We start from the raw sequence: 14,904 nt of genomic DNA on the forward strand, positions 1-14,904 counted from the left end.
AGACCATGCCCAAGTGACCAAAAAATTAAAATAAGAGTAATGATGATAATAAAAACCAATACATTTATTGATTTGGCCCTCATGTACTAGGTTCTATGCTCTAATAGTTTATCTCATTTATTCCTCACATTAATACTGTAAGATTTTATTATTTTCATTTTACAGATGAGACTCTCAGATGTTTAAAGAACATTTTCAAAGTGATGTTGGAACTGTGCCATAGAATTATAGTCTTAAAAAAAAACTACGATCTCTACATTACATTGAAAAAAAAACAGGAAAAGAGGAGAGAAGTTAATGAGAAGACATCCTTTGTCTCCCTTAGTAAATTAAAAAAGAAACTTAGTTGATCAAAATATATCAGCAAGCTCCATTTTTCCTTCATATTTTTAACCAAAATAAAGTAATCATATCATCCTAAATATAAAACAATTATACTTCCAATACACAATCAAAAACCTAGAAATGTCACTGACTCTAATCAGTCATCAACTATGTCCTACATACCTCAGCAATTATCCTAGGGCTGAAAATGCCTGCAACAGAGATACCACCAAGGAAAAGGTGGCAACATTTTTAGCAGGAGCAAAAGGTGGGAACAACGATGAGGAAAGTACTTGTCGAGACCTAAACAAAATTTTGAAAAACAGAAAAATGTATATTCACACTTAGAACTTCTGACTAGAACAAGATCAGAGAGAAAGGAAAAGAAAGAACATTGATTATATTTAGAAAGCAAAATCAGCAGGACTTAGTCATTGATTGGATGGAGAGTCTAACTTTTAAATGACTAGGTGGGTGGTGTGGCTGTTGAGATATATAAAAAGGAGAAGGATCATGTGAAGAGTGTACTTTTTCACATACTAAATTTGATGTAGTACACAGATTTTTCAAGTAGGCACATTCAGCAAGAAGCTGGACATATGAGTCTCAAAGTCAGAAAAGGAATCGAGGGTGACACGTGGGGAGTCATTAAAATTTAGGTACTTGAAAAAAAAAAACTTAGGTACTTGTGAAATGCTGATACTTACTTTAAACTTATGTTAACATTTCATTAGTAGAAAAAGTGGGGAATCTAATAATCAGTTATATTAAAGTCTTGGAGTGACAAAAGTAACTTAAAAAGTGGAAACCAAGCTCCTCAGAAGTGTTTTCACATATAGACACTAACTTGGATTAAAACCACTGCCAAAAAAAAAATAAAATAAAAATAAAAAATAAAAAAACCACCCAAAACAAAACAAAAAACTGCCCATGTCTGTCTGCTGAGAGGCCCTAGAAGCAATGACACCTAGGGAGCAGTGGGCAACTGGGTTCAGGTCTTAATTTCCAAACACCATTGCAACAGGAATAGGCTAGAGCTCCCAGAAGGAATTGCAGATTCAAAGGCAAAATAAGGAAAACATAAGATGAACCTGAAGCATCATGTTGTGCCATACAGTAATGCTAGAAAAAAAAAAAAGTTGGAGATCTGCCAAAAGGACTCAGGAATTAACCTCAAAATGTTGACTATAGCTGGAATAAGTTGAGCAACAAAATAAATAATAAGAGTACTGGACTAAAATCCAAGTAATAAAGTATTCATGAGTCCACAGATGTAAATAAATGATTAAATAAGAAAATAAGGAAAGAAGAAGAGGCAAATTTTCCTCACTGAAGAATTTCAAATAATAAATGTAGAAGAAAGGAAAGAAATAGAAAAGTCACTGTTCAAATATGACAGTAATATTTGCTATAGCCAAGCTCCTCTAAAGACTGGTGAAATGAGTGAACCAAACGCTAAAGGTAAACAGGACAGTCAGAGAGTCTGTGGTGAGTTTAACTTACGTCTAGATTCTCTGATACTCTTCCTCCAAGTAGTAGAGATTAATTTCCTTCCTCTTGAGTGGGGTCTGTACTTAACTTACTTCTCATAAATACAATATAGAAAGGGAAAATAGTAACTTCACAGGATAGAAACCATGCAAATACCACCCTAATCAAGTGATCAAGGTCAACATCATCCACATAAGTCATGGTAATATAATGTACCATGATAAAATGTAATAAACAGGTGGCCCCTGAGGGCTCAGTTGGTTATGCCTCTGACTCTCCATATCAGCTCAGGTCATGATCTCTGACCTGGGATGGAGGTTCTGAGTCAGCCTCCCTGCTCAATAGGGAGTCTGCTTCCCCTGTGGTGCTCTCTTTCTGCCCCTCCCCCCACCTCATGCATACATTCTCTCTCCCTAAAGTTAAATAAATAAATCTTTAAAATAAAGGAATGAAAATGGCACTTTACCTAATATTCTTCCGTGAAAAAAAAAAAAACGTAATTCAAGTATAATCATGAGAAAACTTCTGGAAAAAAAAATTCTACAAAATACCAGTCCAGTACCCTTCAAAGTGTCAAGGTCATGGAAAACAAGAAAAGAACACAGCTACCTCTAAGGAGACATGATGATTAAATGTGATGTGGTATCCTGAAAGCCAAAAATATGAAGAGGACCTGAGTGGAAAAACTGGTGATAGCTAAATAAAGTCCATAGTTCAGTTAATAGTGTCATATCAATACACACTATACCAAAACTAATTTCTTTGTTTCGATAAATGTAACATGGGTATGTAAAATACTAACATTAGGGAATCTGGGTGAAAGACATATAGGATCAATGTCTAATATTTTTACAACTCTTTTGTAAATCTAAAATTATTTCAAAATAAAAAGTTAAAAAAAAAAAAGATCTCACTGGTAGCAGAAGATGAGTATAAAGAGCACTAAGGGAATAAGGTATGTCAGGAAATCAAACATACCTGCCTCGTTATTACACCAAGGCCAGATTTCTGCTATGTAAATCACAGTTTTGCAATCGAAAGAGGGTAATGATCAGAAACTCTAAAACACATTAGAGATGACCAAGCAACTTCTGGCAAATTTCAAGTTCAACCCTGTATGTGTAAGCATAGTAAGGGACAATCATGAGTGTCGTTCAAACATTCCCCTCATAGTATTGCTCTTTAACTGGTAACCTTGTAGTTACTCTACGGACACAACTATAGCCTCTCATATAATAAGGACAAATGAAGGCAGGGAACAAGTCATTCATTCATTCATTCAATCAATTATTTATTGCACATTATATGCCAAGCATGATTCTGGGAGATTGGAATACCTTGATGTTATCTAAAGATGGAATAGACGATAGAGACCACCTAATCCCATCCCTGATCATTCGGATGAGAAAATTGAAGTCTCAGGAGAAGTACAAAACATGTTTGTTTCCTTTGTAACTAGGAAAAAATTCTCCAACCTTTAAGGGTGATTTGAGCTCATCATAATGATTTTTTCAGCGAGCTCTAACTTCTAGCAACCTTTATTCCAGGAACTTGGAACTCACACTGTTTAATCTTCAGAAAACCCTTGTTAGATAAATCTTGTAATTGTTCTACTTCTTTTTTTTCCCCCCAGAAGTGGAAAAGTCAGGCTTCGAAAAGGTTCAATGCTTTTCTGAGCTCATGTTAATGAGATAGTGATAAAGCTGAAAATAGAAGTCCCTGGTTCCTCATGTTTGCCTTATTTCACCTCATGTTATCACACTGAATTGAATTCTATTTTTCTGTAGTACTCTCACTATCAGCAAAAGGTGTCCTGAATCACACTGTAAAGCATGAAAGATGGAGACTCCAAAGGAGCATTACTATGTACTTATGAGACTCACAACATGTACCTCATCAAACACTTTTCCTCTCTATTTTTAAAAAATATTTTATTTATTTACTCATGAGAGACACAGAGAGAGAAGCAGAGACTTAGGCAGAGGGAGAAGCAGACTCCCGGCAGGGAGCCCAGTTCAGGACTCAATCCCAGGATCCCGGATCATGCCCTGAACCAAAGGCAGATGCTCAACCACTAAGCCACCCAGGCGCCCCAACATTTTTCCTTTAAAGGACAGTTCCACTGATTTCCTATGACGATCAGATTTCTTAGTCCCTCTGAATCTGAGTTTCCTCATCTCTAAGGGGATAAATAATACCTACCTTTATAAGTATTGTGTGGATTATTTGATATAATGTGTATGAAGTGCTAGCACAATATCCGTAAATGCTAAATTAAGTTTTCTATTTCCCCATCAATTTTAGCCCTATAAATCAAACTAAGAATATGAAATAATTGAGCAAGAATTACTTGTAGAGCTAGGTTAATATGAATACAAAAAAAGGAGGAAATTAAATATTTGGTAAATGAAGTTTTTTGGAAATATTTTGAATACCATAAGTATAGATGCTAGGACTATAAAACATAATCTATCAAACAGTCTGAATCTTTGATCTACAAGAGTCAAAATATGTCACGTGGGGCATTATGAATGGGATTTTTATAAACAGATTAATCTTTTTTTTTTAATTTTTATTTATTTATGATAGTCACACAGAGAGAGAGAGAGAGAGAGGCAGAGACACAGGCAGAGGGAGAAGCAGGCTCCATGCACCGGGAGCCCGACATGGGATTCAATCCAGGGTCTCCCAGAGCGTGCCCTGGGCCAAAGGCAGGCGCCAAACCGCTGCGCCACCCAGGGATCCCATAAACAGATTAATCTAATACAATTATCTGAACATTAATACTTTTTCAATTAATAAATTGAACAGAAAAAAAAATAATAAATAAATTGAACAGAAAAATATGTTTCATTTACCATTTTGTGTATTCACTAATAGGACCAACTATAGAAGACCAATGGAATATATTAAAAACAATTCTGTTTCTAATTTTCAAGCACATGGTATAAAGTATTTTAGAAACTACATATGTGTTAAACTTCATATTTTTCTTAACATTCATCCAAGGACTTCCATACGATAGGATTTAGAAGCCATTTTAAGTAGGCTAATCATCCCCCTTTCAACTTTTAAACAGGAAATTTATTTATAAACCTAGCTCTTCATGGATAATAGATGGGAAATTCAAATGATTTATCAATAGTTACAACACTTCCAGTTTTACAGTTTAGTCATATTTTTATTTCAAACATTTCTTTTGGGAAAAAAATCCAACAGTGACAATCTTGATCTATAATTTCTGAAAAGAAAGGAAATAATTAAGCAACAAATAAAAATTATGTGGAAGGAATTTTTTAAAATATTTTTCAGCAAGTGCTGTGGGTCAGCCTGCAATAGGATGGTTCAAGATCTACTGCTCATCATAATGAAAGGTGAAAGATGCTAATCATCTTTTATAACTTTAGAATTCACAATTAAAATCTAGCCGTGTCCATATTTAGGCACTCATGTTTCCCTAATTTTAAAAAATGCACCTGTAGCAGAATTTTTTCTCCAAAAGGGCACAGCCAGCTGGAGAAAAGAGACAATTAAGCCTGATTGGATGACTCAGCAATAAAAATAGGAAGCTAGCTGGATGAGAAAGGATGAGCTACAAAGAACTAGATTGTCAGGAAGGGGATCTTTGGGAAAACAACAACAACAACAAGGAAGTGAAAATAAGTCCATCAATGCAAGCAAACAGAGAGGTTAAACTTTTCAGCTAAAGACAAACCCATTCTCAAAATTGAAAGGGCAGGCAAAGAATAATTTTACTCACAGTTAAATTGTGTATAAGATTATACAGTTTTCAATAGCTCTTAAATATGCTTCAGTAAGTCGTCAATAAAACAATAATAATACCAAGGCAAGAGTATAGCATTATCAAGTCATCTAAGCCTTTCCTCAGTCAGATAATAGCAATATGTTGCTTCCTGTTCTTTCCAGGGACAAGTGTCTGATCTTTTTGCAAGGAACATATTCCCTTCCTCTTCCTCCTCTTGTTACCTCCTCCTCAAGACTCATAAATCCATTAACTTCATGATTACGTGTATCCAGGAAGACTTGCTTTATCCTTCCGATTGGGTTAGCCTTCCTTAATAAATATGTCACTTTTTAAGTGTCTCCTCCTACTTCAGAGTACATAGCCCAACAGTATATGTGTTTAATTTTAATATTTTTAACATTTATCTCCTATGCTACTATAAGAGCCATCAGAAGAGATCTTGTGCCTGTTTCTTTGACACAGTATGTCACTTTTTAAGTGTCTCCTCCTACTTCAGAGTACATAGCCCAACAGTATATGTGTTTAATTTTAATATTTTTAACATTTATCTCCTATGCTACTATAAGAGCCATCAGAAGAGATCTTGTGCCTGTTTTCTTGACCACAGTATGCCCTGGGTAGGTACACAGTCAATGTTCATTGGAGAGTGAACAAATCCTGAATGAAGAATAGTGAGGCAGAGATGTGATCCTGTGTGCCACTGATTAGTTCCATTAGTTTGGACAGGTTCATTTTGCCTCTTTGTGTCTCAGTTTCCCCTCAAATCACTTTTCTCTCTAAAATTCTAAGTTTTAATAAAAAAGGTTATATAATACCCTTTTCTTGACTTAGTCATTAAATTCCCCCAAAACCTTAACATTAACTACTCTAATATTATTATCCTGCATTCATTCCTTTCTCATTCTCTATTATTTCACTGAAATTGAATAAAGGCAGTTTTTCTTTGCAAATAGAAGAAATATCTCCTAGTAACTGAAGCGAAGAATACATCCTATTCTAATTCAAAAGAGTGATGAGATCATTTAAACACTCATTCGACAAATAAATCTACCGAATCCTCGAAATAGTTCTAGGTGAAGGGAACAAAATAGTAAGTAAAACAAAGCCTCATTTTTCTTAGAGCTTTCATTCTAGGGATAGTGGGGTAAATATGTGATACATGAAGCTACGATAAGTGCTATCAAGAAAAAGTGAAACAAAGAGGATGAAAGGTGAACAACAAGGAAGAAGACCACTACTTTATCTAAGGATAGTCAAGGAAAATCTCACTCGTAACTTGACCTTCAGATAGAAATCTGAAAGAAATGAAAGATGAGAGAACATCTGGCAAAAGAACATTCTGGATAGGGGAAAGAGCTGATGCAAAAGCCATGAGTTAAGGGCATTCTTGGCAAAGTTCAAGGGACAGCTGGGAGATGATGTGGTCAGAGGGAAGTATATAAGGACTATGTAATTGGAGACAAGAATACAGAGTAGTTGGAGAGTCAACTAATGTGGGACCTTATGGGTCTATTCATGGGATTGGAAGCCACTGGATGATTTGGAGCCATAAAGTGAGATAGTTTCACCTAGGTTTTCAAAGGTGTGCTCTGGTAGCTATATGAAAAAGTCAAAACGGCACAAGGATAGAGGTAAAGAAATCACTTAGGAGGTAACCCTGGTGGGAGATGATGGTAGCTTGAAACAGAATGGCAAAGGTAGAATTGGTTAGAAATGGTCAGATTCCAGATATATTTTAGAATAGTCAATGGATGGGATATGGAGATGGTAGGAAAGAGGAGTGAAGTAAGCAATGGATCACTAGAGGCAGGGAAATGGGCTATAATTGATCATGGGGATCAACACATCTATCTCACTTGCAGACTCAAGGACGAGCAGAGGAAAAGAGAAAAGACTAGGTATCAGTTTGAGGGGGGAAAAGTGGAATATTTAGAGAAAAATTAGATGTCAGAGGAGTTTTATGGATAAAACCTCCAGGGCCCAGTGGAGTGTGTAGGGCAGTGCTTAGACAAGGTCATGGGATGAAGTCAGGATGGTAGATTATAGAGCCATAGGAGGATGGGGAACAAATGGTAGTCTGTAGCTTCTAGGGTTTATAGAGGTAAAGTGGGATCCAGGACATCCTGGAATTAGTCCGGATGACATGTCTGAGTGTGGTGAGGAGGCTATGAGTCAGCTCTGGCGGGTGGATGCCTTTTTTTGCCAGAAACCTGTGGTGCTCTGAGATGATGAGAATGCACATGCTCTTTCTCCTCTGCCCTCAAGTTCCTCACTAAAATATTATCTTTGGTTTTCCTCATAGAAATGTATAACCAATGAGCATGTAGCTATTTGAGGTACTGGGTTACAGGTTAGTAATAGATAAGCATTTATCTGCAAGTACAATTAGTGAGGGTTTACCTTCTCCTACATTGAGTGCAAAGATAAAGCAGGCCACCCTAGTTTCTCCAGGTTTGCCTTGAGCTCACATTTTTCTAACACCTCACACCACTGCGCTCCATGAACTAAGCACAGGCACGTATTATAAAGCAATGCATATTTAATTCATGATGGTTCTGTTCTTGATTAGATATGAAATTGGAAAAATACACAGAGCTCTAATTAAAATCTTTCGCTCTAAAATCACAGAATAGAAAACACTCCTAGCTTAGGAAGGGGAATTTTTTTTAAAGTTAAAACTACAGATTTTTTGAAGTCCAAAAGGGTATGAGAAACATATCAACAATATGTTCACAAGATATATCAATACAATGCAAATAAATTTGTAAAATGGCAGTAAGCTAAGGCTTAATTAGGGTACTTTGTGAAATGTATTACCTTATTACGAACACCTAAACATGATAAATAAATATTTTAATGCATTATTAGGCCACTATTTTGATTCACCTGTATAGTTATTACTCTGGCCTTATTTACATACAGGGCATATTTACAGCAAAAAGAAGAAAATTTGGAATGAGATAGGCAAAAATTTTGTGTTTATGAATTATAAGATTTCTTCAACATGCCAAGCAGTGTGTTCAGGCCCTGTCCTGGGCTTTTTACAGATCTATTAGCTCATTCAATATTAACATTCCCATGAGTTATCTATTATCCCTACTACATAGGTAGAGAAATAAAGGCTCAGTAGAGTTACAGAGCTCAGAAGCAGAAACAAAATTTCAACCCAATCATGTGTACACTGATCACATCACATTGCTGTCACTTATCAATTTTATGATAATTGTGAAAGACTATTCATGTCAATTGCAAATAAACATCTAATAATGCTTCTTTGTTGTAAATAATTGCATGACTATCTAGACCAGCAGTTCTGAATATTGATGTGGAAATCACTAAGATACCACAGTCAGCAGTGGTGGCTCCCGGAAACATCCTTTAATAATCACTTTTGAGTGTTCACCATGCACCAAGTATTGCTTAAGTACTGGGAATATGCTACTACTAATAAAAGAGTTTTTATTATCAACAGCTAATATCTTAGTGGAGACACAGAGAGTAAAAAATCAGTAAACACATAAAACTATTCTAAGTGCCAAGAAGTAAAGACTCGTAACATGAAAATGAATGTAGAGAAGTAGTAACATTAGCTAAAGGGGTTCAGGATATATCTCTCTAAGAAGATAACATCTGAGCTAAGATTGGGGAAACAGAGAATACAAGCAACAAAAATTCCTCTCAAAGGACCAAGCAAGATTCAAGGATCAGAAATAAGTCTGATGAAGCTAGTGAATGGTCTGGAAAGGGGGAGAGTGATACAAGCGGAGTCTGAGAGGAAAGAAGGGGCCAGATCACACACAGTCTTGGTGGTCATGCTAAAACATTAAAGCTTTATTATCAGACATTGGAACTTTTTAATCAGAAGAGTCAGAAGAATTACAGGATCTAATTCAGAAAAGAAGGAAATATAAAACAACCTCACAGGAAAGATATTGTATATATTATTATATCACAAATTATAAATTATAATATACTATAGTATTGATATGGTATATTATATAATCATTAATATATTATTAATTATAATTTTATGAGTATACATACACACACAAAGAGAAGTGTGCCGTGTGTGTGTGTGTGTGTTGTGCTTGGACAACACAGATTTAAACTGTGTGGGTCTACTTATATACAAATATTTTTGGATAAATACAGTATAGCACTGTAAATGTATTATCTCTTATGATTTTCTTAATGGTATTTTTCTCTAACTTACTTTATTCTAAGAATATAGTATATAATACATGTTACATACAAAATATGTGTTAATTTACTGTTATTGGTAAGGCTACTAGTCAACCATAGGCAATTAGTTAGGCTTTTGGGAAGTTAAAAGTTACATGCAGATTTTCAACTGCACAGAAAGTTGGCGCCCCAGCCCTTGCACAGTTCATATAAATGTATACATATACACATACATGTATATATGATAAACTGGATCCATTCATTTGCCTACACTTCTACTCCAAATATACTTCTCAAAGTCAAATGTCTAAGAGCTGATGCCGAACAAGATGACTATGCCATTAGGCAGGAAGGAATTCTGTAATTCTGATAATTCTGATTTCATCTTGTTCTTCCCCTCTAGATGACAGATTTCTTTTTGGTAACTGACACTGAAGTGTAGAACCTGCAAAATCAGCCATTTATCATTCCAAGTCACTAGAAGGCTTCATATCTGAATAGCAGGAATGTCTCCTCTTACTAAGTTACACATGTGTCATTTCTCTCCCAGAATAATTGGCACATTATTGTCTGTGATCAGTTTGCATCATGAAAAAGGAACGTATGACATTTCTCCCATTCTCTTGATAAGTTGCTTTAGACTGAGCAGTCACTCCAAATGCTCCTGTGTGGACCAGGTACAGCCATAGGGAATTTCTTTCACTGATCTGAGGCAGAAGGAGAGTTTTTCATCAACTGTTCATTATGGCCTCCTATATTTCTCGTGTAACATGAATTGTAATACTAGTAGATGATAGATTTTTAAGCCCTTTATTATCACAATAAAAATTTAGCACATCTACTTTGTACCATATACATGTTCTCAGAAGAAAATAAATTCCTTGCCTATAAAACAAAATCTAAGAACCACTGATTTAGGGTATACAGTCAAGATAAATACAATCAGGTGTATTTTTAACCTAAGAATATAATGTTTAACTTCAGGTAAAAAGGGCATAATGGGAAATAAACATGACTTACTTGTTTGAGTGGCAGAGAAGGTATTATAGTTTCCTGATTATTATTATTCATGAGTTTGTACATTAGACTACTGTCATAATTCCAAATATGCTTCTTTTAAGAGATTTATTTATTTATTCATGACAGACACAGAGAGAGAGAAGCAGAGACATAGGCAGAGGAAGAAGCAGGCTCCCTACAGGGAGACCAACGTGAGACTCAATCTCGGATCCCAGAATTAAGCCCTGAGCTGAAGGCAAATGCTCAACCGCTAAGCCACTCAGGTGTCCCCCAAATATGCTATTTCTTAAAAGAGTGATCTTTCCATGGTTTTATAAACCATTCACAAACAAAGTATCAATAACATTCTCAGTCTATTTGTGAAATTTTAGATACCTTTACTCATTAAATATATCACATTTTATTTGTGGAACCTATGAAAGTATATGGGAAAAATGAATATATGAATTGCCATAGCAGATTAGAGACCTGGCCAACTAGCAGCCTCTTGGACATTTCAGTCTATAAGAAGCACTAGAACATTGTTAACACAAATATGGAATAAAATGTCAGTCAACTAATGTTTTCAAATTTGGTTCTTCTCCTTATTTCAAAATGCTGTCCTTGGAACGTCAAGGTAGAGATTTCTTTGAGATGAACTTAAAAAACAAACAGCAACAAAACCTAAAAAGTTAGGGTCCTCTAACATCACTGAGTATTTTACAGGATGCCTGTTAGCAGACCATCAGAAGTCTGAACTTGCACCATGCAGTCCATGAGGTCACTTACCGAAAATATTTGCTACTGTTATTGCTTTATTATCTAAATTGTAAACTCCTTCATATGGCTCTCAAAAACTCACCTGCTTTGAAAAGAATTGCATAAGTAAAGAAAGAACAAAAGCTACAGACAAGTAGGAACAGATTTTTTCTGAAGTTTTATAGACAATGTTTGGTGAATAGAAATATTAATAAGCAAGTAACTTTGTATAAAATGCTTATTAGTGGAAAAGCAATTCCTCACTACCCCTCACTGAATACATTTTGAATATAGACTTAAAGAACAGTAGTTTGCAGATGCCTTGGTGGCTCAGCGGTTTGAGTGTCTGCCTTTGGCTCAGGGCATGAATCCTGGGGTCCAGGATCAAGTCCCACATTGGGCTCCCTGCAGGGAGCCTGCTTCTCCCTCTGCCTATGTCTCTGCCTCTCGAATGAATGAATGAATGAATGAATGAATGAATATTAAAAAAAAAAAGAACAGTAGTTTGAAGAAGCCCCAAATTATTTGCTTTCATAAGTCACAGCATAATATACCTGATAAGCTAGGAAAAGAAGAATAAGGATCATGGAAATCCAAGCTTGGGAAAGCTATTTGAGATTACCCAATTCGACTTCTTTTTTTTTTTTTTTTTTTTTTGAAGTGAAGGAACCAAAACCAGAGGAAAGAATCTAAAAATATTTTCCAATCTAAGAAAAGTTTCACTAATTTTATCATAAAAGTAACTATAGATTCAAGAAACTAGAGGCATTAAAAGGAAAATATTGTAGTCACTGGAGAAGCATAATCATGATGGAATGACTGTCACTGGAATGTGTTTTTAATTTCTCAAGGTTGTTTAATGCTCATAATGTTACTTATATTATCTAGTCATTTTTTATTCTCATTGTGCCGAAAAATTATATTATATCAAAGAAAGTGCTTTATATGTTACAGCATATGTACAATACTGAAAACTTAAAAATTGAACCTCTAGTATATGCTTAAATATTTGGAGGAAGAAAACAAATATTTGTTTTCAGCTTCCTTTGAAATGTGTCAAAGACAAAAATTGATATGTGAATAAAAAGATAAATATATTACACAGCAATTGTTAATTTAAAAACTATGTAGGAAATATATAAGTGCTCACAGTTGAAATTCTTTCAATATTTCTGTAAGCTTGAAAGTTTTCATAATACTTTGTTGAGAAAAGTTAAAAGTTTAGAAAGATTTGCTATTCTAGAATCCATTGTAATTGCAGACATGAATCTCAAAATTTTTCAACTCTTTAGAGGGGTCCATCATTTGTTGATCTACAAAGGGGCATGAAAAGGTATATATGCATCTCTACCTAGACATATAAAAACATATTCTTGATTATTATTCTTTTTGTTTACTACATAACATTCACTAGATATATTTCATCCAGAAGTATTCCTGTATTGGCAGATCCACACTTCCTCTAGGTGTCTGGAGAATGTGGTTAAGAATTAGCTGGAACCATGTCTCTTTTGAAAATGGTTATCAGTATCAGAAATGAAAACACAGTACAAATTTTGCTTTACAAGTACCAATTTAAAAAATGGAATGAAAAACATTTTGGCTAGTACTGTCACATTACCTTATATTATTTCCCTCTGAAAGTGCTGAGTGAGAGGTAACTAAAATGCTCTATTATTCTATCATAATAAAATTGTTTAAATAATTTAATAAAAATAAGGCCCTAGACTTCCTGAATATATTTTGCATTCTTGTAAGAAACAGTTTTGACTTTTCATGTGCCTCTTCCAGAGTATACAAGATCACATACTGAACCTAAGTGTTACTTGGTTTTATAACCAAGAATTATTTTCGTAATATTTTGTATACAAAAGGGGCCAACTGTATGTTTGGCAATGCAAATTGCCTATACTGATTGAATGTATTGGGTGAAACTAACCCAAAGCACTGGGAATTTTACTTGTGGAAGCCAGAATTTAACAAGCTAGTTGTTAAAATTTTAAATGGCTATAATTTAAGCCATGGCTAGTTTCGAATTAAGCATGCAATGTCAATTTAATGATGCTTTTTCATGAAAAAGCTTTCTATCATGCACATGTTTATTGTGTTTGCCTCGTCCTTCTACATAGATATAGCTGTATGAAACAAATAAGCCATATATCACAATTTCCCTGCATCCGTAAAATCATGTAAGTCACATAAAATAATGCAAGTCATGTAAATGCAAAAATTAGGATGAACTTGTTGTTTCATATTACATCATACCTATCTTTGAAATGAAAAATCTCTCTATAAAACATTATTCTTTATTTTGAAACAAGGCATACATATCATTCTGTTTCTGATCATAATGGAGTAACAAGGACCAAGCTTCCCTTCCTGTCGTAAGCCACTAGAAAACCTGACAAACTGTATGAAACATAGGTTTTCAGATACTGAATCAAAGACAGCACAGAAAAATAATCCCTAGAAGAAGAGGAGTAAATAAAGCGAGCCCTAACCTTGCACCAGCTCCCTGTCTAGAAGAATTTCCAGAGCATAGTGCAGAGAAAAAGAATCCAAACAGAGGTCAGCATTCTCACAGAGTCAAGAGACAGGTGGAGAGACAGGGAGGTCAGGGTGAGGCAAAATACCAGAGCTGAGGGAGGTGCCCAGAGAGAAAGCTCAAAGATCAGCAGAGGAATTCCTTTGAGTCTTTGGCTAAATATTCATCTGCACAGCATGTGAAGTCACTACAAAGGCCAAGGAAAGAACGATAAAACAAGAGTCAATGGAACAGAAAATATATGATAAAATAATGGCCAGCATTTTGCAAATTTGATAAAAACTACAAATACACAGATCCAAGGCATTCAACAAACTTCAAGTAAAACAAGAAAAGCATCCTAAGGCACATAAAACTCATATTGTTGAAAAGCAGGGATAAAGAGAAAATCTTTAAAGCAGCCACAGACAAAAGTCATTACCTTACAATGGAACAAAGGAAAGAATGATATCAGACTTCTCATCAGAAACAACACATGCAGGAAAAAAAAAGAATCGAGTGATATATTTATAGTACCAAAAGAAAAAAAAAAGTCTTCCTAGAATCCTACATGTGTGCAAATATTTTTTAAAGATTAACAAGATAGGAAACAACAAATGTTGTAGAGGATGTGGAGAAAGGGGAACTCTTATACCATTGGTGTGAATGCAAGCTGATGCAGCCACCTTGAAAAAAACAGGATGGAGGTTCCTCAAGAAATTAAAAACAGAGCTACCCTATGACCCAACAATTGCACTACTAGGTATTTACCCCAAAGAAACAGATGTAGTGAAACAACAGGGCACCTGCAACTGGATGTTCATAGCAGCAATGTCCACAACAACTATACTATGGAAGG

General features: G+C 35.1%; 1 protein-coding gene across 1 annotated transcript in view; it reads right to left on the minus strand.

The window, feature by feature from the left end:
• Positions 1-14,904, minus strand: part of HCN1 (hyperpolarization activated cyclic nucleotide gated potassium channel 1) — a 383,048-nt gene that overhangs the window by 304,113 nt on the left and 64,031 nt on the right. The gene's annotated exons all lie outside the window — the stretch shown is intronic.

The sequence above is a fragment of the Vulpes lagopus genome, chromosome 3 (genome assembly GCF_018345385.1).
Source record: "Vulpes lagopus strain Blue_001 chromosome 3, ASM1834538v1, whole genome shotgun sequence".
Lineage (NCBI taxonomy): Eukaryota > Metazoa > Chordata > Mammalia > Carnivora > Canidae > Vulpes > Vulpes lagopus.